Source organism: Chiloscyllium punctatum, chromosome 9 (genome assembly GCF_047496795.1).
Source record: "Chiloscyllium punctatum isolate Juve2018m chromosome 9, sChiPun1.3, whole genome shotgun sequence".
NCBI classification, from domain to species: Eukaryota; Metazoa; Chordata; class Chondrichthyes; order Orectolobiformes; family Hemiscylliidae; genus Chiloscyllium; species Chiloscyllium punctatum.
This window is the reverse complement of record NC_092747.1, coordinates 35,135,139-35,163,067: the sequence shown is the minus strand read 5'-3', so window position 1 is coordinate 35,163,067 and position 27,929 is coordinate 35,135,139. Positions and strand designations below refer to the sequence as shown.

At 40.8% G+C, this 27,929-nt stretch overlaps 1 long non-coding RNA gene across 4 annotated transcripts in view; it reads right to left on the bottom strand.

The window, feature by feature from the left end:
• Nucleotides 1-27,929, bottom strand: part of LOC140481284 (uncharacterized) — a 109,867-nt gene that overhangs the window by 12,384 nt on the left and 69,554 nt on the right. For 2 of the 4 annotated variants that reach the window (XR_011961493.1, XR_011961492.1), the window contains exons 2-3: nucleotides 7,674-7,955; nucleotides 6,188-6,312 (exon numbers count right to left, since the gene is read on the bottom strand). This is a non-coding gene — a long non-coding RNA (uncharacterized lncRNA). Of the gene's footprint in view, nucleotides 1-841; nucleotides 929-4,618; nucleotides 4,978-6,187; nucleotides 6,313-7,673; nucleotides 7,956-27,929 lie in introns of those variants that run through there. The other 2 variants (XR_011961495.1, XR_011961494.1) reach the window with 2 other exon arrangements.

The following is a 27,929-nucleotide window of genomic DNA, read 5'->3' as shown; positions in this document are numbered from 1 at the left end:
GTTTTAGATAAAACAATCCAGGGCATTTGAGCTTAGAGAAGCCAGACTTTCTGACTTTGTCCAGCCCAGAGGTAGATGCATCCTCTTCAGCTTGAACTCCAACAAGGCCAACAGTATTAAGGAGATTGGAAAGACTACCACTTCTTGAATGTCCTGAGAGGAGATTTCCGAGGGCTGTAAACCTCCTCTGCTGAGTGCCTACTAGAGCTCTTTGTGAAGAAGGAGCATCTTGAGTAAAGTCAAGGTCCTTTGCCATCTCATCCCCCAACAACCCCTTCACCTTGCCATTGATGCTGAGCACCTATGCCTGAAACAATGGAGTGCAAATCCAGCAAACATACGTTGGACCTGGACCTTCATGATAGTCACCAAGCTGTTCACAGAGGTAGCCAGACACTTGTATGCCAGCAGTGGCTTTGTACAGATAACATTGGCAGACTGCTCCAATCTTCAGGTCAGTCTTCCAAGTGCCTCCAACAAACCTACCTGCTGATCCAGTGTCAGCTTGTGCACTTCAATAAAGTTATTAATGGCCAATGCCATATGACCCTCTCCTGCCTGGGGCTGAGCAGATGCCTGGTTTCTGACAGTCCTCTGAATGCCAGTGACCTGGATTATTTATTCCCAGCTGTGGGCACTTGGCACTGATGCACTCATCAGAGCATGCTCCTAAACGTTCTCGAGTTAATGTACCCATTAGGGTGTCAGTAGCTGAGAGAGTGCAGATAGCAAAGAAAAGATAGTGGAACTTACTGTTGTGGGGTACCTTCTTTCTGCACTGCTCCCCGAGACCATGGATACTGTACAGATGCAGGTGGCAACTTTATACCTGGCTGGCAGAGGCTGATGCTACAGCCTTCTCTGGTGGTCCTGAGGAAACAGGACAGCCATCCTATGTATCATGCCATCCACCAAGATCTTCAGGTTCCTGTTGGCAAAGTGGAGTTCCAATTTCCATTTCACAGCCATCCCTGGAGCAGTACTTCACACACAGGAACTGTAAAAGGCCAGCTCCTGACTGACAACACTTAACCTGGTGCACTGCTGTAATTTTAAAAGGATGGCAACACCAGAAATCACAGGACATTGGGGCAGTGATGATTACTTATGCCACTGGTTAGTAGAAATCCATAGAGGTATGGTGTATACATAATAAGGTGAGCTATGAAGAATTGCCTGAGAACCTCAGAAGAGCCAACAGAGAGAGCCCCTCTATAAAGCTCCCTGTAATTGACACTTAAAATTCACTCCATAATATTGAATAGCATAATGTTTACTTTATTAATTACATTAAAAAGGTTGTGTGTAATATATGTTGAAACATGATGATCATTCGTACAGTTGATGCATGAAGTTATAAATTAAAATGCCAGGGATGTTCACATGTAAGAAATATGTAGTAGCAAGTTTTCTCAAATCTTGCAATGGTCACATAACTTTATTAAAGATTATTGTTCTTCCAAACCTAAATTGCATTTCTGCATAATCACCTGGAGTCAAAGTCACAAGAATAACTGTCCCATATGTCAGGAGAAGTGCAATTATTTGAAAAGAAGCCCATTATTTGTGCAATTCTGGCAGATTTACAAGGATGTTGCCAGGTTTGGAGGATTTGAGCTATAGGGAGAGGTTGAACAGGCTGGGGCTGTTTTTTCTGGAGCATCGGAGGCTGAGGGGTGACCTTGTAGAGATTTATAAAGTCATGAGGGGAATTAATAGGATAGATAGAAAAAGTCTTTTCACTGGTGTTGGGGGTGTCAGAACCAGAGGACATAGGTTTACTGTGAGAGGGGAAAGATATAAAAGAGACCGAAGGGCAACTTTTTCATACAGAGGGTAGTGAGTGTATGGAATGAGCTGCCAGAGGAAGTGGTGGAGGCTAATACAATTGCAGCATTTAAAAGGCATCTGGATGGGTATATGAATAGGAATGTGGGGCAAGTGATGGCAAATGGGACTAGGTTAGGTTAGGATATCTGGTCAGCATGGACGAGTTGTTTCCGTGCTGTACATCTCTATGATTCTATGACCGTATTGTAAGCACAAAATCCACAGGCCAAATCTTCCAAGGAATGGAACTCACAGTCAGATTGCCACTCCACTTCTTTTTTACTAACCCTGCCATGAAATTCTTCATTTCGGACATAAGCATTTGATGTGAATCTTTTAGAAAAGCAAAGTCTGCCAGTTCAGGAAGCCTTCCAGTGTAATGCAGGATCAGCAGTGGACGCCAAATTATTATCCTTTTTGCTACAGTAATTAAAGTATTCTGTGCTATCAATGTCCTAAGTGCCTTTAAAAGCAGAGAAGGTAAATCTGCATGGGAATAGAGTGACACGTGTATAGATTAGGAGATTAAGGAGTAAGGGCTTGGCATGCCATTTAACCTTGGCCAACACTTGTGAGGAGCAAACCGTAGGTCTTCAGCTGCTGGGCAAATACTGAAGAAACCCCAGACTCAGATGTCTAAAACACATCTGCAACTAAGGTACTTTATATGCAGGTTTTTATTGCATGACTGAATGCATTGCTTGGGCTCCACAACAGGGTGAAGCATTCAGTGCAGTATGTACTGAAGGTAAGAGACAGAAGTATTTCTTCCGGCAGGTGTGAACTGTCCAGGGAAACATATTGTTATGGAATCTGTGAATCCAGAAATGCTATCAGTGATTACACAGTGCTTTTGGTGAAGTTTCCATTGTCTATTGCATATGGCCATAAACCCAGTGTGAATTACTCACAGAATCACAAAGGCCTAAAGAGTCTTAAAGAGACATTTATCAGAACAAATACATCCAAAACAAAATTAATAAAAGATAAAAGCCCCCAAACCTCAATTGAACCCAAGGGTGTTAATCATAATCATAAAGGAGCACAGAGCGACCAGAAACTAATGTGTTTCATCATTTCACTGTGCATCTTGCTACTATGAGATTATCATGAGACTGTCTCTCACATCATACTGTTGCCCTAGCTTTGTCTGCAGCTTTGGTGCTATCCCCTTCATCATCATTTCTATCATTTTCCCCTTTGTTCTTGTCATCTAAGAAGGCCTGTAACTCATCACTCTCCCCCTTAACTAAGTCCACATTCCTTTGCTGTGCAAGGTTGTGCTGTGTGCAGCACACCACTATCAAGAACACACCGTCCAAAAAATACAAAAGATTGCTACCTAAACAGTCCAAGCAATGATAGCAAATGTTGTCCCCTTGTTCAAGAAGGGGAGCAGACAAGACCCTGGTATTTGCAGATGAATGAGCCTTACTCCGGTTGTGGGTAAAGTGTTGGAAAGGATTATAAGAGATAGAATTAATGATCATCGAGAAAGGAATAAATTGATTAGGGATAGTCAACATGGTTTTGTAAGGGTAGGCCGTGCCTCATAAACCTTATTGAATTCTTTGAGGAGGTGACCGAACAGGTGGATGAGGGTAAAGCAGTTGGTATGGTGTTCATGGATTTCAGTAAGGCGTTTGATAAGGTTCCCCATGGTAGGCTATTGCACAAAATATGGAGGCATGGGATTGAGGGTGATTTAGCAGTTATGATCAGAAATTGGTGAGCTGAAAGAAGACAGAGGGTGATGGTTGATGAGAAATGTTCATCCTGAAATTCAGTGACTAGTGGTGTCCTGCAAGGATCTGCTTTGGATCCACTGCTATTTGTCATTTTTATAAACAACTTGGATGAGGGCATGGAAGGATGATTAAGTAAATTTGCGGATGACATTAAGGTTGGTAGAGTTGTGGACAGTGCAGAAGGATGTTGTAGATTACAGAGGGACATAGATAAACTGCAGAGCTGGGCTGAGAAGTGGAAAATGGAGTTTAATGCAGAAAAGTGTGAAGTAAATTACCTTGGAAGGAGCAACAGGAATGCAAAATTCTGGGCCAATGGTAAGATTCTTGGTAGTGTAGATGAGCAGAGGGATCTCAGTGTCCATGTACATAGATCCCTGAAAGTTGTCACCCCAGTTGATAGGGTTGTTAAGAAGGCATATGGCGTGTTAGCGTTTATTGGTAGAGGGATTGAGTCTCAGAACCATGAGGTTGTGCTGCAGTTGTACAAACTCTGGTGCAGCCGCACTTGGAGCATAGCGTACAGTTCTGGTTGCCACATTACAGGAAGGATGTGGAAGCTTTGGAAAGGGTTCAGAGGAGATTTACTAGGATGTTGTCTGGTCTGGAGGGAAGGTCTTATGAGGAAAGACTGAGGGACTTGAGGCTGCTTGTGTTAGAGAGAAGAAGGTTGAGAGGTGACTTATTTGAGACATATAATCAGAGGGTTAGTTAGTGTAGACAGAGAGAGCCTTTTTCCTGGGATGGCGATGGCTAGTAAGAGGGGACATCGCTTTGAATTGAGGGGTGATAGATATAGAACAGATATCAGAGTTATTTTTTTACTCAGAGTGGTAGGGGTGTGGAATGCAGTGCTTGCAACAGTAGTAGACTCCCCAACTTTTAAGAGTATTTAAATGGTCATTAGGTAGGCAAATGGACAAGAGTGGAATTGTGTAGGTTAGATGGGCTTCAGATTGGTTTCACAGATTGGCACAAAATCAAGGGCTGAAGGCTTAATGTTGAAAAAAAGAAAAAAAAAGAATTGAATCTTTAGAAGATCAGTGGTCTGCTCTATGCTAAGCATTGTGGATACGTGGCCTGCAGTGTATTTTGCTGCTTTTGAACATGCTGCAGATTCTTTACAGGAGTTTTAGCCAGTCATTGTGTGATATCCTTTTGCTTCCACAAGGCAGCCCTGTAGCTGATAGGGGTCAGCAAACAACTGGGCACCCCGGAATTGTGCATAGTGAAAGGATTTTGTGAGATCCTGGAAGAATGAGCATAACCACCCTTTAATGTATCTGGTGCACATCGAGGGAGCGTAGATCCTTTCTGTTGATGAATCCTGGTGGCTGATCCCAAGGATAGTTGAGCGCCACATGCTTGCAGTTAAAGGTTCCTTGAACCAGAGGAAAACCTGCAATGACAGCCAATTCCATATATCTTGAATGTCTGGCACATAGGATCAGTGTAGAATTGGATGAATTTGTGTGCCCTCCTATAAATATTTATGTGTGACCAATTGGGATTTTCTTTTCATATTCATAGAATCCCTACAGTGCAGAAGCAGGCCACTTGGCCCAACAAGTCCACACCGACCCTTCAAAGAGCATTCCACCCAGACTGATCCCTCACCCTATAACACTACATTTCCCATGGCTAACACACCTAACCTACAAATCCCTGAACACTATGGGCAATTTAGCATGGCCAATCCATCCAATTTGCACATACTTGTACTGTGGAAGGAAACCAGAGCAACTGGTGGGAACCCACATGGATGCAGGGAGAGCTCGCAAACTCCACACAGTTATCCGAGGGTGAAACTGAACCTGGGCCTCTGGCATTTGGTGGCAGCAGTGCTAACCACTGAGCCACCATGCCACATAAGTCACTAGTTGAACTTCTGACTGAGTTACTTGAATAGGTATATGCCCTTATTCAGTCTTTAATGATCTAATCCTAAAAGTATGCCCCCCTTGTTCTGAATCCCACAGTTGCAGATACATCTCAATAACTACATTGTCAATTTTCTTCATAATATTGAGATTGGAATTGCACACAGTACTCCAGATCTCACCTCAGCACTGTTCAAAAATTGTAGTAAGATTTCTTTGTTCCTGTAATGTCAATTCCCTTTCAATAAAGGTCAACATGCCATTTGTTTTCTTAATTGCTCATTTTGCCCATGTTATAACTGTTTGTGTTCCTCTTATGACTACACCTCAGTCTCCCTGAAAAGCATTTACAAATTTTACACCTTTTGAAAAATATTCTGTTTTTCTATTCTTCTGAACAAAATGAATAACTTTACTCATCTGCACATTATAACCATTTGACATTCTGTTATCAGCTCACCGAATGTCTTCAACCTCTTATGTCTACTTCACAACTTACATTTTGGATATAGTTTTGTAATGTCAGCAAATTTAGATACATTAGTATAAGCACAGATTCCACAATCTCTCCATAGATGCTGCCAGGCCTGTTGAGTTTATCCAGCACATTCCATTTTTAACATAGACGCATTATTCTTTGCCTCTTCATTTAATTACTATAGATTGCAAATATCTAAGGCCCCAGCATTCCACTCATCATAGTCTGCCAATTTGAAAATGTTCTTTTACCTCTATTGTTTGCTTCTTATCCATTAACTTTCTGTCCACATGAATATATCATCCACAACTCTGTAAGCTCATAATATTGTCTTGTTCTGTGACTTTGAAAGTACTGGCAAGCTTCTCCTTCAAATCTTTGATGACAGAAAAGAATCAAATGTCAGAATATTAGCTATGACAGATTATTTCAAATAGGACTTTTCTTCAAAATAATAGAGTGATGGTTTGTATATTGTAAGTCAGCAAATATGAACAGAGTATATAGGAGCTGAATTGTTCTAAATATGAGTTTAAGGAAGGATATCATCTTACTATCTTTCCTACTCTGTCAATGTTCTTATAGGTAAGAATGTGCTATGGGCAGCACGGCGGCACGGTGGCACAGTGGTTAGCACTGCTGCCTCACAGCGCCAGAGACCCAGGTTCAATTCCCGACTCAGGTGACTGTGTGGAGTTTGCACATTCTCTCCGTGTCTGCGTGGGTTTTGTCCGGGTGCTCCGGTTTCCTCTCACAGTCCAAAAATGTGCAGGTTAGATGAATTGGCCATGTTAAATTAGGTAAAGGGGTAAATGTAGGGGAATGGGTGGGTTGCGCTTCAGCGGGTTGGTGTGGACTTGTTGGGCCGAAGGGCCTGTTTCCACACTGTAAGTAATCTAATGTATATGGAATTCTCCTCCAAAAGTTTCAAGATGTATGAACCCTCCCCTAGATCTGATTTGGAGATGCCGGTGTTGGACTGGGGTGTACAAAGTTAAAAATCACACAACACCAGGTTATAGTCCAACAGGTTTAATTGGAAGCACACTAGCTTTCGGAGTGATGCTCCTTCATCAGGTGATTGTGGAGGGCTCGATCATAACACAGAATTTATAGCAAAAATTTGCAGTGTGATGTAACTGAAATTATACATTGAAGAATTGATTGTCTGTTAAGCCTTTCATCTGTTAGAATACAGTGATAGTTTCACTTCTTTCATGTGTAAATCAAAAAACCCTTTTTATAAAAGTTGCATTCTCGGGTTAGTTGTTAACAATGGTGATAGCTAGACAATATGTTGAAGGTGTTAGCCCCCTGTGTTCTCTGTTTATGACCTGATGTTTAGATTGATTCCAATCTAAAAAGTGAGATAACAGAGGTTTACATAAATTCATGCAGTTTTTGAGCTCAGAGATCTACATGAATATATGTAGTTTTTGAGCAAAGTGCAAAAAAATTCACCACACAAAATATATGTGTGCATGTGGGTCTTTGTCTGTCTATGTGTGTGTCTGTCTGGGGTGGGGGTTGTGAGTGTGAGAAAGTGTGTGTGTGTGTGTACTGAGTGCAGAGTGCCTTAAGTCTGTGAGGGGGTGCATGTGTGGGAGTGTGTGTGTCTATAAAGGTGTGTGTGGGTGTCTGTGTGTGCATCTGTGTGTACCTGTGTCCATGTGTATGTGAGAGTGTGTGTGTGTGTAGGAATATCTGTGTGTGTGTGTATAGTGCAATGGTGGTCACCTGTAATGTGACATGAACCCAAGGTCCCGGTTGAGGCCATCCCTATGGGTACCGAACTTAGCTATCAGCCTCTGCTCGGCCACTTTCCTCTGCTGTCTGTCCCGAAGTCCACCTTGGAGGATGGTCACCCGAAGGTCTGAAGCTGAATGTCCTGGACGACTGACGTCTTCCCCAGCTGGAAGGGAACCCTCCTATTTGTTGATTGTTGTGTGGTGCCCATTCATCCGTTGTCGTAGCCTTTGCTCAGTTTCTTCAATGTACCATGCCTCCGGGCATCCTTGCCTGCAACGTATAAGATAGACAATGTAGATCAGTATTGTCCCCTTGTACATGGTGCACCGCAGTCCAAATAAGCAAAGGTTGATGTTGTAAAATGGCAGACATCATTTTGGATGTCAATAAGTGACCATCACATATCTTACAGTCAGATTGTGAAGTGGCATCTGTGTGAAATCATTGGAAGGGGGATCTATTTAAAAGATTTCAATTATTCAACATTTTGCTTTAAGGCTTTTCAATGAATGCTATAAAATACAATCTATGCTTTACTCATAAAGAATAACCAAAACAACACATTGCTTGAGTTGATCAGCCAATCACAGAGATATAAGCATTATTTACTTAGCATCACATTGGCACCAGTATTCGAACACAATTTTATGGTAGGCAGAACATCTGTTGGAAATAATAGCAACATCCGGTATGTGAAAATGTCTCTGCACAGTGGCACGTGAATTGACTTGCTTGTTCTGTTGCTCAGATTTTCATAATACTCTGTTTTTCCAGGGTAATTTGAGATTGGCTGGGCACTTTCAAACCTGGAAATGGTGGCCTTTTGCCAACATGTAGGTTGTGTGATACAGAGCAAATGATGATCTCACTAGGATAACCAAGTTTATTCATTAATTATTAGTAACAATAAAAATATTAAACACCTCAGAATTATTTTACTGTGAAATATGATCAGCAATGAGCTCGGCTTTAATTCTAAGGCAAAATAATTAGAGCAGTCAATTTTATGGATAAACAATAAATTAGTTGATGATATAAACAATATAATAAATTAATCATAAAAAGAAATCACAAAGCAATTTAATAATCAAAATTCAATTCTAGTGAATGATTGTGGCATTTCAGCTTTTTTAAAACTGGTAATTGCAGAGACCATTTAACTTTCAGTTATGCAAAACATCACATGATTACACTGCAGTAAAGTGGGTTGGTGGAATCACACCCTCTAATTTACTAAAAATAGTGAAGTAACAATTCACTGCACAAAGGAAATGTTTACACTGTTCAGTTTAAATTGCACATAGTTTTGTACTATCAACCTTTAAGATCTGAGGCTTGTTACCAATAGTCTACACTGACCTACATTATCTCAGGCTTCTTAAAATTCTCATCCTCCAACTTGAATGTTTTCATGGTGTTATTTTCCCCCATCTCAGTTATTTCTCCCAGCCTTGACATCTCTAATTTCCAACTCAAGGCTTTTGCACTCACAATACTCCTGCATCTGACGGATGTGCCTAAAGTTGTGTAGACTTCTGGAGTTCCCTGACTCTTTCATTTCTCTCTCCTGCTTTAACGGCATACTTTAAAAACATTTTTCCAACCAAACTTCTGTTGTCTCTGTAGCTATTTCCCTCCTTCATTTAGAATCTATTTATTTCTGTTAATGCTCTCAGAAATATCTCAGAATGCCTTACCACATTAAAGGTGCTACACTAATGCAAGCTTTTAGAGTCATAGAGATGTACAGCATGGAAACAGACCCTTTGGTCCAATCCGTCCATGCCGACCAGATATCCCAACCCAATCTAGTCCCACCTGCCAGCACCCGGCCCATATCCCTCCAAACCCTTCCTATTCATATACCCATCCAAATGCCTCTTAATGCTTATCATTGTAATAGAAAATACTTTACTGACACTCACTGCAGTGCCAAAAGAGCAGGAAGATGCATTCAATTAAGCTGAAAAATTCTAAAATTTCTTTCAAAGATTTTAAAAAGAAGTCTATACTAATCGAAAGCCTTTCAGATATTGAGCCTGGGCCATAAAAAAAGAAAAGGGAGCCCATGAATGACCTTTATTTCCAATGGAGTCAGTAGCAGACTTATCACCACCAACCTATGATGTACTTGTCTTTCATCATTATATGACTTTGGTAGTATTTAAGCCCAGAGACATGGAAATTAGCAAATTGATTGTTTATACCCTGATTTGTCACAACTGCAACAAAATGGTCAAAAGTGAGGTGCTTTGAGTTCCCCATTTAAGTGCAGTAGGAAGATAGAGACACAGTAATGCACAGTACTTTGCATCACATTCTCTTTCAATCCTGATTTTGCGATTACTTCTTTAAAGACACTTCCTCACCATCGATGAAGGCTTGCTTTCACTCAAGTTCAATGAGCCCTAAGATGGATAATAAGTCCAATGTGTAATCTGCAGACTCTCCACATGCAGCCAAGTTGTGCTTTGAAATGTAGGGCAGATTGAGGTTTATGTACTGTCTCAAATGCCTCACCTTTACCTCTGCCTGCTCCTGACAAAGTCTCTTGATTGTTTGATGCTTCTTGAATAAACCTTCTCTTTTTTGGACACTCACAAGCCTAGGAATCCCAGAACTTGATCTTTTCAGGATAGTTAACACTGGAGCTAGTAGCCAAATAAGTATTTGATATTGTGCAGGCATTTGGCTTCAGTATTTATATTCTCCCTAACTGCAAATATACAGTATATGTGACAAATTTTGTATTCAGGTATGTTATCCTGAGGGCAAACCTCAAACATTTCTCATTCTTTCCCAAAGCATGTAGCTGCAGATCACTTTCTGTGTCCTAGGTCCTGTTGGCCAATCCTTTGCAAACAAAAATGTCAGCAGAACATATGATATGAAAACGCCGCATTCCTTTAATGACCGGGGCAGTGAGTAAGTATGGATGTAAAAGTTCCCGTTTGTCTTATATATTTACACACACAGCAGCTGTCCCAGGGTAAGGCAGTTTTTTTTAAAGTTTATAGCTGTATGCTTACAAGTACTATTAAATGCATAACTGGTAACAATTGCATATACCAACTATACACTAAAGAACATTTTGGTGCAGTGTGCAATGTTAGATATCAACGATCAATAATAACTATAATCCATTCTACATATATTACTCAATTTGTCTGATATTAACGAAGGCTGCTCAGAATTATGAGGGATGATCCATTGCCACCTGAATGTTACAGACATTATTACACAACAGAAAACAGCAATACTAAAAGCCCAGTTTATCATGAGATGTGGTAACATTGATAACCAGCAAAACACTCTTCTATTTCTGAAAATATGATCAATTCCATCAGTCAGGAGTATCACATAATAGAAGAATGTGGAAGATGAAGAGTGTATTTTCCTTTCATCTGACTGGAGTTTTGAAATATTCGACAACATAATTTTAGATTATTTGAATTAAATGGAATTACAGTGCTAAATGTTTAAAGTAAATCTCTGAATAACTGATCAACGTACCAGTGTCCCTGATAGTCATTTAAGTTAATACTTGTGATCGCAACCTCAATCTATATTTACTGAGCAAGCTAGCAATGTGTTACTGCTAACATTTACAAAACAGGCAGTTCCAAGAGTTGCTAAGTGGCACAAATTCTGACCAGGATTTGTGCAGAGGGTTATTATAGGTTTTTGAAAGAAATATAAGACAGTTTAGGGATAGTGGATTTCAAAGCTGACAGACAGTGAGTGTGAGAAGTAGAATGAGATAGAGAGAGATGCAGACTCCATGTATTGATGTACTGCTGGAAAGGCAGCTAGAATCTGTATAGGGGGCTCAATGAGGAGTCAAGAGCAATTGGATGGCTCTGTGCTGTGAAAACCCAGCAACTTATGTGGCAAAGTGTTGAAGCCAGGGTTCAGAAGAAGACCTGGGAACAGAGAAAGTGAGCAAGTCCCTGGCTCTGTGATCAGGAAAGCCATAAAGAGCTAGGAAATAACCTGTTCGACTAGAACGAGAATTAGCGTTGAAGAAGTCAAGAGAAGACTCTTAAGATGGAGTTGCAAGGCCAGATCAGCAAAAATGGATTGTGATCCCTTATGAAGCTTAATAAAATTTGAAAAGGTCAAAAGGGAATTGCTGAGCAATCAGTGGAATTTGACATGATCACACTTACTATTTGACATGTGCTGTGAAGTATTTAATCAGTTTATATCTTTAAAAGAATAACTTACTCACTGATGTTCAGCTTCAATTCTACTGGTGCCACTTAGCTACTGAACTTATTCCAGTCTTTGTCCAAATATGGACAAAGGAGCTGATCTCTCGGGGTGATGTGTGACTGCCCTTGGCATCAAGGCAGCATTTAACTGATAATATTATGAAGGGCCATTGCAAAACTGGAGTAAGTGGGAATCAGGAAAAATTCTCCACTAGTTGGAGCCACAGGTCACATCATGAAAGATAGCTGTAATTATTGGGAATCAAGAATTCTCAGCCACATGCAGCATTTCCTCAGGTTAGTGTCCTAGATCCCACTGTCTTCAACTACTTCATCAACTATCTTCATCCCATCATGAGGTCAGATTGGGGATGTTGGCCAGTGATTGTAAAATTTTCAACAACATTTGCAACTCCTCAGACCCTGAAGTAGTCAAATCTATATGCAGCAAACCCTGGGCAATATCCAGGCTTGGGCTAACAGGTGGCAAATAAGATTTGTACCAGACAAGTCTCAGAAAATGACTATTTCCAACAAGAGAAAATCAAACTATTGCCTTTTGAGAGTCATTGGTATTACCATCACTGAATCCCCCACCATCAAAATTGTGGAGTGCATCTCCAACAGTACCGAAGAAACTTGATACCACTCAGGACAAAACAGCCTTCTTCATTGGCACCACATGCACAAATATCCATTCCCTCCATTACCAACACTCAGTAGCAGCAGCACTGTGTATCACCTATAAGATGCACTGCAGAAATTAACCAATAATTCTGAGACAGCACCTTCCAAAGCCATGGCTACCTTCACCTAGAAGGATAAGAGCAGCAGACACATGGGAATACTGGCACTTTCAAGTTCCCTAACATCACTCACCATCTTGACTTGGAAATATACCGCTATTCCTTCATTGTTGCTAGGTCAAACTTCTGGAATTCCGACCCTTAGAGTTTTGTGAGTTGACCTACAGTACATGGACTGCAGCTGTTCAAGTAGGCAGCTCAACACCACTTTCTCAAGGGCAAGGTCAGAAGTCACATGACACCAGGTTATAATCCAACAAGTTTATTTGAAATCACAAGCTTTTGGAGCAGCCTCCAAAAGCTTGTGATTTCAAATAAACCTGTTAGATTATAACCTGGTGTTGTGTGACATCTGACCTTGTCCACCCCAGTCCAACACTGGCACCTCAACATAATTTCTCAAGGACAACTGGGATGGGCAATAAATGCTGGCCAACCAGTAATGTTCACTTTCCATGAATTTTAATTACAGTCCTTCAGCATAAAGCAAAGTACAGTTTCAAAAAGTTTAACAGACCTAATATTAAGATCAAAGTCCAAATTTGGCAAATTTACAACCATAGCATCTGTTTCATGTCATGGAAACAAACTATAACAGGTTAACCTTGCAGTAAATCTGGAGGTTTTTTAAGATTTCTGATGATGACTAGAGTTTGCATTATATGCAAGTTATATTTCTTCATGCCAGTTCATTTTATTGATAATTAAGGCGGGAGAGTGTATGCACAAAGCTTGAAGAAAGCAAGAAAAAGTGACTAGTCCACTGCCAACTTGGCTTCACACAGAGTCTGACAACCACAATCTAATTCTCCATATCACAGTGCCTTTTTTTAATGAAAGGTACTTACTGTGTGCTCATTTCTTTTTGCATTTTTGAAAAGAGGGTCTGAAACATCATGAAAACATTATGCTCCCTCTATAGAAAATTTCTTTAAACCACATAATTGTACAGGCCTTCCCCACTGCCCATTGTAAGTTGGACATAGCTATAAGAAACATTCTGATGAAAACAAATTTGAGCACATGCATATTTCTAAGTTCAGATCACTAATGTGAGGTAAGTGAATACCAAATATGCTTTGCTCCTGGGATTGGGCAGACATCCAGACGTAGGAGGGAATTTGGATCCAATTTAAAAGAGGAATGAAAATTTAGAATGTTACCTGCAAAAACAAGCTCTGAAACTAAAAGCATGTCTAACTTGATGAGGAATCAATGGATGACTAGATTCAGCATATACAGCTCAGGAGTGACTTTCATTTTCATCAAGGTGAACTTTGGCTGACCAAGGAGGTGGAATTACAAGCTTAGTAAGAGGTGAATGATTCACCAAGGCATTGTTAGGCAAAGGTCTTAAAGTCACTTGTCATTGAAAGTCAATGGCCTCACCAAATATGATAAGATGTAAAGGATTTCAATGTCACCAGATATTTTTAGAATACGTCAGATCATATTTTCATTTATCTTGTCTCTCAAATGTACCTTCACTTTGAATGTTCATGGATGACCATTTGGCTACACTGCGACATTCAAGTTCCTTACTTTCAGCAGTGCGGCTTTCATTCCCAGCAACGTTTCTATGTTAAAAGTAAGGATCGCATTCCATACTTAATTGGAGCCCATCTTATAAAAGAATAATTCAAAAGTTGTTTGAACGAACCTGATATTCCTCCGCAGAACTGTATCCCCAATAATCTTGCCACCTGAACCACTTAGCTATTTGAATTGTTGCTGATGGAATAATTGGACAATCTTCTGCTAGCCCACCTTCTTTTGATTCACCTTTACTTTCATTCAATTCTTCATCATCCTTGTTTTAGTGCTGTGACTCTCCCAACACCAATCTTCTTTTGAATGCCAAGTTATGGAAAATGATGCTTCCCACACTGTCTGCACCACACCATAGTGAGCCAAAGAACAAATGAAGATCCTGACTTTTTCTTTCAAAATGTCAATGGCAAGTTCTATGATCTTTCTTGTTTTAACTATATTCTCACTATAAATCACTGCTGGATTGGTATGTTTCTAGTAGAGTGACAGCAGCACATCAGTCATATGTGGAACAGATATCCTGGTATCTGTAAAACAGGATCTATCATTATCTGTTTCAAGTGGAAAGATAGAGGTGAATGAATGCTACAGAATGAAAGTATTATGACAGCTGTTCGTGATTTTTTAAAAAAATTACATTATCACACAGAAATTGAAACCAGCACCTGCTGCAAACCCCAAAGCTCTCTCAGTCTGGCTGTTGGCCTCTATCACAAAGTAATGTAATAGATTGCTCTTACAGAGGACATTGATAACATGTTTTATGCAAGCTGTGAATTGCAGACTGGACGATGTCAATGACATCCTCTGTGGTAGCTTGGAATCTGTAGGAAAATAAGTAATGTGCACTGGTAAACTTGACAATCATTAGCAAAATGTGGCCCCTCTCCAGAAGACAGTACATCCTTTGAAAGAATCTACAGAGACCATCAACAGCCTGTTTGATAAAGCATCAACGCCTCCTGCAGTATACCTAAGAAATATCAAAGAAAGTGACATTTGACGACTGCTCTAACAAGGAGGCAATTGTGAGCAGTTTGTTACAGTTATGAATGCAGACTACAAGATTTGGATGAGGTCCTTTTCTTCAGAAATCTGAAAGGACTTTGTCGTAAAAAGAGCTGAAGGTAGTGATGACTTTGTTAACCACTGACAAAGTGTTTACAGAACCTGCCTAACCGTTACCACTTCCACGGGTAAAGGGAAGACATTTTAGAATGGAGATAAGGAGAAACTTCTTCAACCAGAGAGTGGTGAATCTGTGGAATTTACTGCCACAGAAGGCTGTGCAGGCCAGGTCATTGAGCATATCTAAGACTGGGATAGATAGGTGCTTGAGTATAAATGGGATCAAGGGTTATGGTAAGAAAGCAGACAATGGGATAGAGAAACTGATCAGCCATGATTGAATGGTGGAGTGGACTTGATGGCTGAATGGCCTAATTTCTGCTTCAATGTGTTATGGTCTTATGGACTACTTAACTCCAGAAATCAGAGGGTTCTTGGGAACAGGCCATAAAGGTCAACAACAGATTGCCAACAGACAAACCAATAACTCTTCCTGCACCACTCAGAAATATCTAAGAAAATGACTCAATCCCAATAGGTACCCAAGTATCGAGTAAGAGCCTCTTTGAACAGCAAAATTTCCTGTCACAACTTTCTGTCCAACAGGCCTGGCTGCTGCTTGTCCAGGTCTTTCGGGCTGCTGTTATGACTACTGTTTCTCCTCTTCTTCCAGAAGCTCAATACTCAAAGTAGTGAAGCGAAAACAGTACATGTTAAGCAATGAATGCTTAATGAAGGGAGGCAAAGGAGAAAACAATCAGAGAAAAGTAAACTGGAAGCACAAAAGTGGTTTAAGAGTAACTACTCGCAATGGTTCACAGAACAATCTGCTTAGCTCTCTCCATCAGTACTGCTAGATCTGGTGAGCATTTTCAGCATTTTCTATTTTTATGTCCTGGAGCGGGGCTTGAACTTACGATTTTTGACTTAGAAATGAGACTAAAACCACTGACAATTAACAATGAGGTAAGCTTCTAATAAAGGGTATAAATATTTCTGGGAGCCTGCCAAAAATATTAGCAATAAAGCTGTTTGCAGGAAAAGGCACTGTGCCCTCTTTTGGTGCCCCTTATTCACCATTACTTTCAGCTGAAGGAACTTCAGCAGTCTGGTGTGAGCTCTGGAACCCATTCCTTCATTAGCCACCATGCTGTCTTGTTTTGCATTGTCAAAACCTTTTTCACAGCCTATTTGTTCATCTATGCATGCTTTTATTCTATATCAACTTACCATACGTTTTCAGTTCTGACTGTCTTGAAAAGGCACAATAAAGATGCAAGTAGTTGTTTCCTTAAGCCACATAAAATGCAGCCAGATATTTCACTGATTATAGTTGGGAAAAAGTATAAGTTATCATATTACAGGTGCTTGATTTTGATTTAACATTGCCACAAACATCTATTTTTCCATTTACAAGGAATGTGACTGTGCGTGCAAAGAACAACAAAGTAAATCTTGTAATGACAAGAGAGGGTTTCATAATATTTTCCCAAGAATGAAAAGAGTGGCACTGGTCAAATATTGTTCAATTAATGTTAATTTCAATGACTAAAGATTTGTTAATATTTTATAAAAATCCTTTTTTAATTTACAAATTGCAAATCTCAGACTACTCGATTTTTATTATTCAAGATAAAGTCAAAACAACAGCAGTTTTAAAAGGGGGAAGAACAGACAAAGGAAGCACATGGTGAGGACAGTGCAGGAGAGAGAGAGAGAGAGAGAGAGAACCTGCACAGTTATTGCCTTTGCTGTTTTGAATTCATGTATCTCTGGACATCAGAGTGCATCTGGGAAAATTAACAGACAGTGAAATTCACAACTAATCTTGGAGGAACCTGTTTGGGCGAAGTTCACAAGACAGAATCAGATAAGTTAATCGTTGTTTTAAGTCTGTTCAATAGAAAGGCTGCAGTAGTGAGTAGAGTGGGTTCTTTCTTGATTATATGTTTTTGCAGACAAATCTCTTGATTAAACTTAAAATATAAGCCGTAACTATTAATTTAACCTGGTGCAATGTTTTGTAGAGGAATAAGATGGTGTTATTTTCTGGGTCTGTAGATTGTGAAGGTGCAAAAATGCCCTTGGCAGTGATATGTACTTCTTGTCAGATGTGAGAGTTTAGAGAGTGTTTAAGGGTTACTGCAGATTATATCTTCCATAAATGCTGTTGGATGCGAATCTTATCAGATCGAATGGATCGGTCGGAGGGACAGTTAGAAGCGATGGGGAATTAGCAACAACAACAGTATGTGATGGATGGCAGTTAAAGGAAGGGGGGAAAGTCTCAGATGCAGTCACATAGATGAGTTAACTCCAGGAATAGTAAGAGAGGTAAGCACCTAAGGCAGGAGTCTTTTGTGGATATACCCATTTCAAACAGGTGTGCTGTTTTGGAAAATGCAGGGGGTGATGGATTCTCAGGGGCACGTAGCACGAACAGCCAAGTTTCTGGTATTGAAACTGGCTCTAATTCAATGAGGGGTAAGTTGGGTTCCACGAGATCAATTGTCTGAGGGGATTCTGTAGTCCGAGGAACAGACAGATGTTTCTGTGGCCAGCAGAGAAAAAGCAGAATGGTGTGTTGTTTCTCAGGTACCAGGATCAAGGATGTCTCAGAGAGGGTGCAGAGTGTTCTCACGGGGGAGAGTGCCCAGCAAGAGGTCATTGTTCACATTGGAACCAATGATATAGGAGGGGAAAAGGTTGAGATTCTGAAGGAAGCTGACAGAGAGTTAGGCAGAAATTTAAAAAGGAGGTCCTTGAGGGTAGTAATATCTGGATTACTCCCAGTGCTACGAGCTAGTGAGGGCAGGAATAGGAGGATAGGGCAGATGAATGCATGGCTGAGGAGCTGGTGTATGGGAGAAGGATTCACATTTTTGAATCATTGGAATCTCTTTTGGGGTAGATGTGACCTGTACAAGAAGGACGGATTGCACCTAAATTGGAAGGGGACTAATATACTGGCAGGGAAATTTGCTAGAACTGCTCGGGAGGATTTAAACTAGTAAGGTGGGGGGGTGGGACCCAGGGAGATAGTGAGGAAAGAGATCAATCTGAAACTGGTACAGTTGAGAACAGAAGCGAGTCAAACAGTCAGGGCAGGCAGGGACAAGATAGGACTAATAAATTAAACTGCATTTATTTCAATGCAAGGGGCCTAACAGGGAAGGCAGATGAACTCAGGGCATGGTTAGGAACATAGGACTGGGATATCATAGCAATTACAGAAACATGGCTCAGGGATGGGCAGGACTGGCAGCTTAATGTTCCAGGATACAAATGCTACAGGAAGGATAGAAAGTGAGGCAAGAGAGGAGGGGGAGTGGCATTTTTGATAAGGGATAACATTACAGCTGTGCTGAGGGAGGATATTCCTGGAAATACATCCAGGGAAGTTATTTGGGTGGAACTGAGAAATAAGAAAGGGATGATCACCTTATTGGGATTGTATTATAGACCCCCTAATATTTAGAGAGAAATTGAGAAACAAATTTGTAAGGAGATCTCAGCTATCTGTAAGAATAATAGGGTAGTTATGGTAGGGGATTTTAACTTTCCAAACATTGACTGGGACTGCCATAGTGTTAAAGGTTTAGATGGAGAGGAATTTCTTAAGTGTGTACAAGACAATTTTCTGATTCAGTATGTGGATGTACCTACTAGAGAAGGTGCAAAACTTGACCTACTCTTGGGAAATAAGGCAGGGCAGGTGACTGAGGTGTCAGTGTGGGGGGCATTTTGGGGCCAGCAACCATAATTCTATTTGTTTTAAAATAGTGATGGAAAAGGATAGACCAGATCTAAAAGTTGAAGTTCTAAATTGGAGAAAGGCCAATTTTGATGGTATTAGGCAAGAACTTTCGAAAGCTGATTGGAGGCAGATGTTCACAGGTAAAGCGACGGCTGGAAAATGGGAAGCCTTCAGAAATGAGATAACAAGAATCCAGAGAAAATATATTCCTGTCAGGGTGAAAGGAAAGGCCGGTGGGTATAGGGAATGCTGGATGACTAAAGAAATTGAGGGTTTGGTTAAGAAAAAGAAGGAAGCATATGTCAGATATAGACAGGATTGATCGAGTGAATCCTTAGAAGAGTATAAAGGAAGTAGGAGTATACTTAAGAGGGAAATCAGGAGGGAAAAATGGGGACATGAGATAGCTTTGGCAAATAGAATTAAGGAGAATCCAAAGGGTATTTACAAAAAATTAAGGACAAAAGGGTAACGAGGGAGAGAATAGGGCCCCTCAAAGATCAGCAAGGTGGCCTTTGTGTGGAGCCGCAGAAAATGGGGGAGATACTAAATGAATATTTTGCATCAGTATTTACTGTGGAAAAGGATATGGAAGATATAGACTGTAGGGAAATAGATGGTGACATCTTGCAAAATGTCCAGATTACAGAACAGGAAGTGCTAGATGTCTTGAAACAGGTAAAGATGGATAAATCTCCAGGACCTGATCAGGTGTACCCGAAAACTCTGTGGGAAGCCAGAGAAGTGATTTCTGGGCCTCTTGCTGAGATATTTGTATCATCAATAGTCACAGATGAGGTGCCGGAAGACTGGAGGTTGGCAAACATGGTGCCACTGTTTAAGAAGGGTGGTAAAGACAAGCCAGGGAACTATAGACCGGAACACCTGACCTCTGTGGTGGGCAAGTTATTGGAGGGAATCCTGAGGGTCAAGATGTGCATGTGCATGTGCAAGGACTGATTAGGGATAGTCAACGTGGCTTCGTGTGTGGGAAATCATGTCTCACAAACTTGATTGATTTTTTGAAGAAGTAACAAAGAGGATTGATGAGGGCAAAGCAGTCAGTGTAATCTATATGGACTTCAGTAAGGCGCTCGACAAGGTTCCCCATGGGAGACTGATTAGCAAGGTTAGATCTCATGGAATCAAGGGAGAACTAGCCATTTGGGTACAGAACTGGCTCAGACGGTGGTAGTGGAGGGTTGTTTTCAGACTGGAGGCCTGTGACCAGTGGAGTGCCATAAGGATCAGTGCTACTTTTTGTCATTTACATAAATGATTTGGATGCGAGTGTAAGAGGTACAGTTAGTAAGTTTGCAGATGACACCAAAATTGGAGGTGTAGTGGACTTCGAAGAGGGTTACCTCAGATTACAACAGGATCTGGACCAGATGGGCCAATGGGCTGAGAAGTGGCAGGTAGAGTTTAATTCAGATAAATGCAAGGTGCTGCATTTTGGGAAAGCAAATCTTAGCAGGACTTATGCGTTTAATGGTAAGGTCCTAGGAAGTGTTGCTGAACAAAGAGACCTTGGAGTGCAGGTTCATATTTCCTTGAAAGTGGAGTCACAGGTAGATAGGATAGTGAAGAAGGCGTTTGGTATGCTTTCCTTTATTGGTCAGAGTATTGAGTACAGGAGTTGGGAGGTCATGTTGCAGCTGTATAGGATATCGGTTAGGCCACTGTTGGAATATTGTGTGCAATTCTGGTCTCCTTTCTATCAGAAAGATGTTGTGAAAATTGAAAGGGTTTAGAAAAGATTTACAAGGATTTTGCCAGGGTTGGAGGATTTGAGCTATGGGGAGAGGCTGAACAGGCTGGGGCTGTTTTCCCTGGAGCGTTGGAGGCTGAGGGGTGACCTTATAGAGGTTTACAAAATCATGAGGGCATGGACAGGATAAATAGACAAAGTCTTTTCCCTGGGGTCAGGGAGTCCAGAACTAGAGGGCATAGGTTTAGGGTGAGAGGGGAAAGATATAAAAGAGACCTAAGGGGCAACTTTTTCATGCAGAGGGTGGTACATGTATGGAATGAGCTGCCAGAAAAGTGGTGGATGTTGGTATAATTGCAACATTTAAGAGACATTTGGATGGGTATATGAACAGGAAGGTTTTGGAGGCATATGTGCCAGGTGCTGGCAGGTGGGAATGGATTGGGTTGGGATATCAGGTCGGCATGGATGAGTTGGACCGAAGGGTTTGTTTCCATGCTGTACATCTCTATGACTCTATGACTCTAAATGAAAGGGTATAGGGCTATGGCTAATATATGGAGATAGATTGCAGATCCTTGATGTCGCTGAATGGTAGAACAAACTTGATGGCTGAATGGCCTACTTCTATGGCCTATATTTCTCTATTCTCTGCTCACTCTTGACTTAAAAGGGGTATTTTAATCTCATTCCCTGTGAAAGGCTTGGTAACATTAGGCAAATACAAACCATGTGAACTGTTTAATTTCACACCAAATAGTAACAAACAAAAATAGTCATGTTCAGATTCATTGAATTTAATCAGGAAGTTATGTTTTTGCATCATACCAAAATCATGAAAGCATTTCTATTTTGTTCATGGGATGTGAGCATTGCTCACTCGGTCAGCATTTATTATCCAATTGCCATGGCATGTTGATATAAGCCTGGAGTCACATGTCAGCAAGGCCAGGTAAGGATAGCAGATTTCCTACCATAAAAGATATTAATGAAGTAATTTAAATAAAATAATAAATGACACCTGTCTGTGATTATATGGTAACATTTGGATAGCTTTGTACTCCAGATTTTTTTGTTCAATTCAGATGTCACAATCTACTGCAATGGGATTTGAACTCATTTCCTCAGAACATTAACCTGGGGTTCTTGAATACTTGTCCACTGACTTTACCATTACACCACTGTCTCTCCAAATAAAATTGGCAGTCATATTCTTTGACATCGTCAAAGCAGGTCTTTTTTTAGGACAGAATGTTCCTAGCCCCTAGATGATGTAAGTCTGTTTGGAAAGTATGGATACATTGAGAAAATGAAACTGACGTTGAGAAAAAGCAGTCTGATTTTCCACCCAAAGTTTCAAAGGCAGGATGCAAATCTCACTAGTGAATAGCAAAGACAATCCAAGGTTTCCTATGCTGTGTAAGGGCATGGGGTGGCTTTCCTCTCATCTTGAACTTTAAGAATTTTGCAACATGCTCTTAAATGTAACGTTGTTTTTCTTGGATGATGTTGGGTGGGAGTGGTGGTAGTATAGGGGACAAGGTTTTTGCAATCCTACTGCACTGAGTGCAACATGGCTTCTGCAGCATGCATCAGAATAGAGTATAATATCAAAGCTCCATAAACATGCATCCAATTGCACTCTGTTTCAGATTCATCCATCCCACTGTATCAAGTGCAATATAATACTATTACTTGTGTGATGTGACTGCTGACTGCTCACATTACAAAGAAGACTTGTTTCCTGATTATTTCCTATGTAAGCTGATTGGAACCATGACCAATGGATGTGCACATGTTAGGAGAAAGTGAGGACTGCAGATGCTGGGGATCAGAGCTTAAAAATGTGTTGCTGGAAAAGCGCAGCAGGTCAGGCAGCATCAAAGGAGAAGGAGAATTGACGTTTCATGCCTGAAATGTTGATTCTCCTTCTCTTTTGATGCTGCCTGACCTGCTGTGCTTTTCCAGCAACACATTTTTAAGATGTGCACATGTTATCACTGTCACGTCTACAAAACAAACGTGCAGAGAAATTGAGGAGGAACAAATGTGACAGCAAGCCCAGGGGCAGCAGCAAGTTTAGACAATATCTGAACAACCGACACTTGAAGATGTCATAGCAGTGTCCTCGGGATGGGAAGAAGGTTCAGGGGTCCCAGAGTCTGTTGTCATCAATGCCGTTTGCTGCAAATGAGCAGGTCACACTGCTGCCACCAACAGGAGATGTCTGGGACACCAATGTTGCATTGTGTCATCTGCTGGAGTAGGGCTAATGATCTGAAGGGGTAGGTGTCCATTTTATCCCAATAACTGCCAAAGTGACAATTGTGCTAAATTCTTATGTCACTCACTACATTCAAGGAACCACTGGGGACATGTGTGGAATCTCTCAGTTCTCAATCCATTAAAGCTGTTATCAATGGAGTTTTGAGCTAATTTAAACTGCTTCACCCTGATTACCCATGACAAGATCAGTGCTGCAGTCAGGCAGTAGATTTTTCCAAACTAGCTTGCTTACCAGCAGGTGCAGAGAGCTGGTGCAATGTCTACATTGCACACAAATTGCATTGTAGACACTATATCACAACAGGGCTGACTTCAACAATAGAAAATGATTCATTCAGCCAATGTTCAAGTAATCTGTGATCATCATTGCTACATGTTAGAAATCTATGTCATATACCCTGGTAGCTGCCTTGATACCTAAATCCTTGAAAACACTCAGTTTCTGCCTTTATTTCAAGGGTCAAATGCCTTTCAAAGATCGGGAGACCTTCTGCAACCATGGGAGAAATTTATTATGGTAACATCGGTCGGAGATAATAGCTGGAGTGCTCACAAGATAAAAGTGCTGCCTCTTTAGAAAAGGGGAACTGGATTTATGTGCCAATCAAATAGTTGACAGTTACATGTGGGCCTTTCAGGACATAAGGAGCCCAGGGGCGTGAAATCCCATTTATTAAGAGCTACAGGCAAATTGTTGATTAGGTGACCCTAGGAAGGATTTCAGTCGGTTTCACATAGAGTTTATTGAAATTGTTTGAAGTGGATCCAGCCACATCAAGGGCTATTGTCACTGGTCACAGTACACTAAAAAAGTGCAGAGAAAGTGAGGATGATCAGATATTCCCGCAAGTACAGAACCAGCAGCAACTTTCAGTGGCTGCCAAACAGGTTCCACATGAAAAGGTTGCAACTGAAGTTGTGGAAGAGGTACAATCCATTGTTTTCAATGCCATTGCTTCCATATGAGCAAAGCACTGCTGCTGAATGAGATTGTCCCAGGACACTATTGCAGTGGCTATCAAGGTGGCAGGCATGCTAAACTTTAATGCAACTAGCTGCTTGCAAGGATTCACTCAATATTATGTATGATCGGTTAATCATCAACCCACAAAAATATCAATGCAATTCCTGACAGATTGCACCACTTAATTTTGTTTCCGTGGTGGAGGTCAATGCTGTAGCCAAGTAGTAGATTTTGTTCGCATAGCTAGCTACCACAGGTGTGTTAGACTGCACACAATCATATTGAGAGTGCCAAACATCAATCTTTATGTTTTATTTTGCTGAATTCTAAACTAGGTCCTCAGGCTTGCTGCTTTTTCTGGCAATTTTATAAGTCTCCTCTTTGGACCTAATTCTAACCCTAATTTGTTTTGTAAGAAATGGCTGTGCAAGCTTTCCTATTTCATTTTTGTGCCAAATAAGAATGAATATTTGTTATAATTCATGCATATGTTCCTTCAGTATCCACTGCTAGCTCTTACAGTGTGGTTCCCCAATGCATCATTGTCAACTCATGCCTCATACTCTTGTTTAGATTCAGGAGTCTAATCCTGGATTCATGTTCTTCACTCTCTATCTTAATGAACAATGCTATCATTTTCTGGTCACTCTTCCCTAAAGGATCCAGCACCTCAAGATTAGGAATTAATTCTTTCTCATTGCCCAACACCTAGTCTAGGATAGCTTGCTATCTAGTTGGTTCCTCAACATATTAGTCTAAAAAAATCACATATTCGATCCAAGAAAATATTCCTTTGCAATATTATTGCTAGTTTGGTTTTCCAATCTCTGTGTAGATTAAAGTCACCCAAGATTAAAGTTGTTCCTTTGTTACATATGTTTCTAATTCCCCCACTTAATGCCTTTCCTTAAATCTCCATTACTGTTTGAGGGCCTTCAGACAACTCCCACCAATGTTTTCTGTCCCTTGGTTTTCCTTAGCTCCACTCAGACAGATTCCACATTATGTTTTTCCAAGTCAATACTGTTCCTCACTGTTGAATTGATAAACTTCTTTACTGACAATGCTACCCCTTTTCCTTTCTCTATTTGTCTGTCCTCCCTAAATAATGAATATCGAGGATGTTCAGTGCCTTCCTTTGTCACCTTGCAGACATTCCTCCAGATTGTAATTACATCTTAACAGAGTATATCTATTTGTATTGTTCTCCACGCTCATTGCAGTTTCTCCATGCTCAAGGACACAGTGCCTAACAAAGCTGGTTAACCCTGTTAGTTATCTTAGCTTTAGTTTACACAATGGTCCCACTTGTTTTTCCCCTTTTTCTCTGGCTTCCACTTTTGCTGCCTACGTTTCTGTCTACGCTTGTTTTCCCCTTCTCTGTCTCCCTGCTCAGATTTGTAACATCCTGCATCTCTATCTTAAACCTTCCCTGATAGCACAAACAACAGACCCCTCTGAAGACTTTGGTCCAAGACCTATCCAGATGAAAACCATCTTGTTTGTACTGGCCCCATCATCCCCAGAGCCATTCCTGATGTCCCAGGAATCTGAATCCCTCCTCCTGTACATCATTCCATCAGCCACAAAATCATCTGATTTATTCCATTATCTCAATGCCCAGTATCACATAGCACTAGTAATAATCCTTTGAGGTTGTGTAGTCTACTTTACAGACTGGAACTCTATACTCAGCTTGTAGGACTTCATCCCTTTTTTCTTAACCTATGTTATTGGCACTGATGTGTACCATGACTACTGACTGTTCACCCTCCACTTCAGAATGCCCTGCAGCCTCTCTGAGGCATCTTTGACCTTGGCACCTGAGAGGCAACATGTTATTTTGGAATCTCTTTTAGAACAAAGAACAATACAGCACAGGAATAGGCCTTTCAGCCCTCCAAACCTGGTCTGACTCATTTTGCCCTTCCATATTAAAACTGTCTTCACTTACAGGATCTATATCCCTCTATTCCCTTCCTATTTATGTCATCATCCAGGTGCTTCTTGAATGCTGCTATTGTGTCTGCTTCCACCACCTCCTCTGGCAGCCCATTCCTGGCACTCACCACCCTTTGAGGGAAAACATGCCTCGCACATCTCTTTTAAATTTCCCACCTTGCACCTTGAACCTGTGTCCCTAGTAATTGACCCCTACATTTTGGGAACAAGCCTCATACTTTCCACTCTAAGTATGCCATTCACAATCTTATAAACTTCTATCAGATCACTCTTCAACCTCCTGCTTTCCAGTAAAAACAAACCTAGCCTATCCAACCTCTGTTTGTAGTTAAAATGCCCCATACCAGGTAACATCCTAGTAAACATTTTCTGTACCCTTTCCAAAAGATCCACATCCTTCTGTGGTGACCAGAACTGTACACAATATTCCCAAATGCGGCCTAACTAAAGTTCTATAAGCTGCAATATAACTTGTTTATCCTCATACTCAATGCTCCTATGAATGAAGGCCAGCATGCCATAGGCCCTTTTGACTACGTTATCTACCTGCCCTGCCACCTTCAGTGATCTATGCACCTGCATAGCCAGATGTTTCTGCATATCAATATTCCGAAGGGTTCTGCCATTCACTGTATAATTTCCACCTGTACTTGACTTTCCAAAATTCATCACCTCACATTTGTCCGGATTAAACTCCATCTGCTATTTTTTTGCCCATGTTTCCAACTGATCTATATCCTGCTGTATCCTCTGATAATCCTCTTCACTATCCGCAACTCCACCAATCATTATATCGTCTGCAAACTTACTAATTGGACCAGCTATATTTCCTTCAAATCATTTATGTAGATCATGAAAAGCAGAGATCCCAGCTCTGATCCCTGTAGAACATCACTTGTCACAGCGTTCCACTCTGAAAAGCATCATTCCACTGCTACTCTTTGTCTCCTACGACTAAGCCAGTTCTGCGACCATCTTGCCAGCTCACCCCTGATACCATGTGACTTCACCTTTTGTATCAGTCAGCCATGAGGGACCTTGCCAAAGGCTTTACTGAAATTCATGTTGACAACAACAACTGCTTTTCTCCCATTAATCATCTTTATTGCCTTCTCAAAAAATTCAATCATGTTAGTGAGGCATGACCTCCTTTGCACAAAACCATGCTTTCTCTTGTTAATCAGTCCACTTGCTTCTAAATGCTTATAATTCTTGTCCTTGAGAATCTTTTCCAATAATTTCCGCTCACTGACATGAGGCTCATAAACCTGTAATTTTCTGCTTAATCCCTTTTACCCTTTTTAAATAATGGGAGAACATTGGCTATTCTCCAGTCCTCTTGGACCTCACCTGTGGTCAAATAGGATACAAAGATGTCTGTCAATGCCCCAGCAATTTATTCTCTTGCCTCCCTCAATATTCTGGGATAGATCCCATCTGGGGACTTATCTATCTTAATACTTCTTAAATGCACAACACCTCTCCTTTTTAATAGTAACTTGGCTTAGAAATTCAACACTCCCTTCCTTGAGATCAACCTTGACCAATTCCTTCTCTTTGGTGAAATACCAATACAAAGTATCTGTTTAAGACTTCACCTATTGCTTCTAGCTTCACACATCCATTCCCACCTTTGTCCGTGAGGGGGCCAACCCTTTTCCTGTTTACCTGCTTGCATTTTATATATGTATAAAAAACCTTGGGATTCTCCTTAATCCTGTTTGATAATGACTTTTCATGACCCCTTTTAGCCCTTCTAATTCTTTGCTTAAGTTCTTTCCTACTTTCCATTTATACTTCAAGGGCTTTACAGTTCCCATCCTCCTAGACCTTAAGTGTGCTTCCTTTCTTCATTTGATCATAACATCCCTGGTCATCCAGAGCTCATGTAACTTGCCATACCTAATCCTTCATTCTCGTAGGAA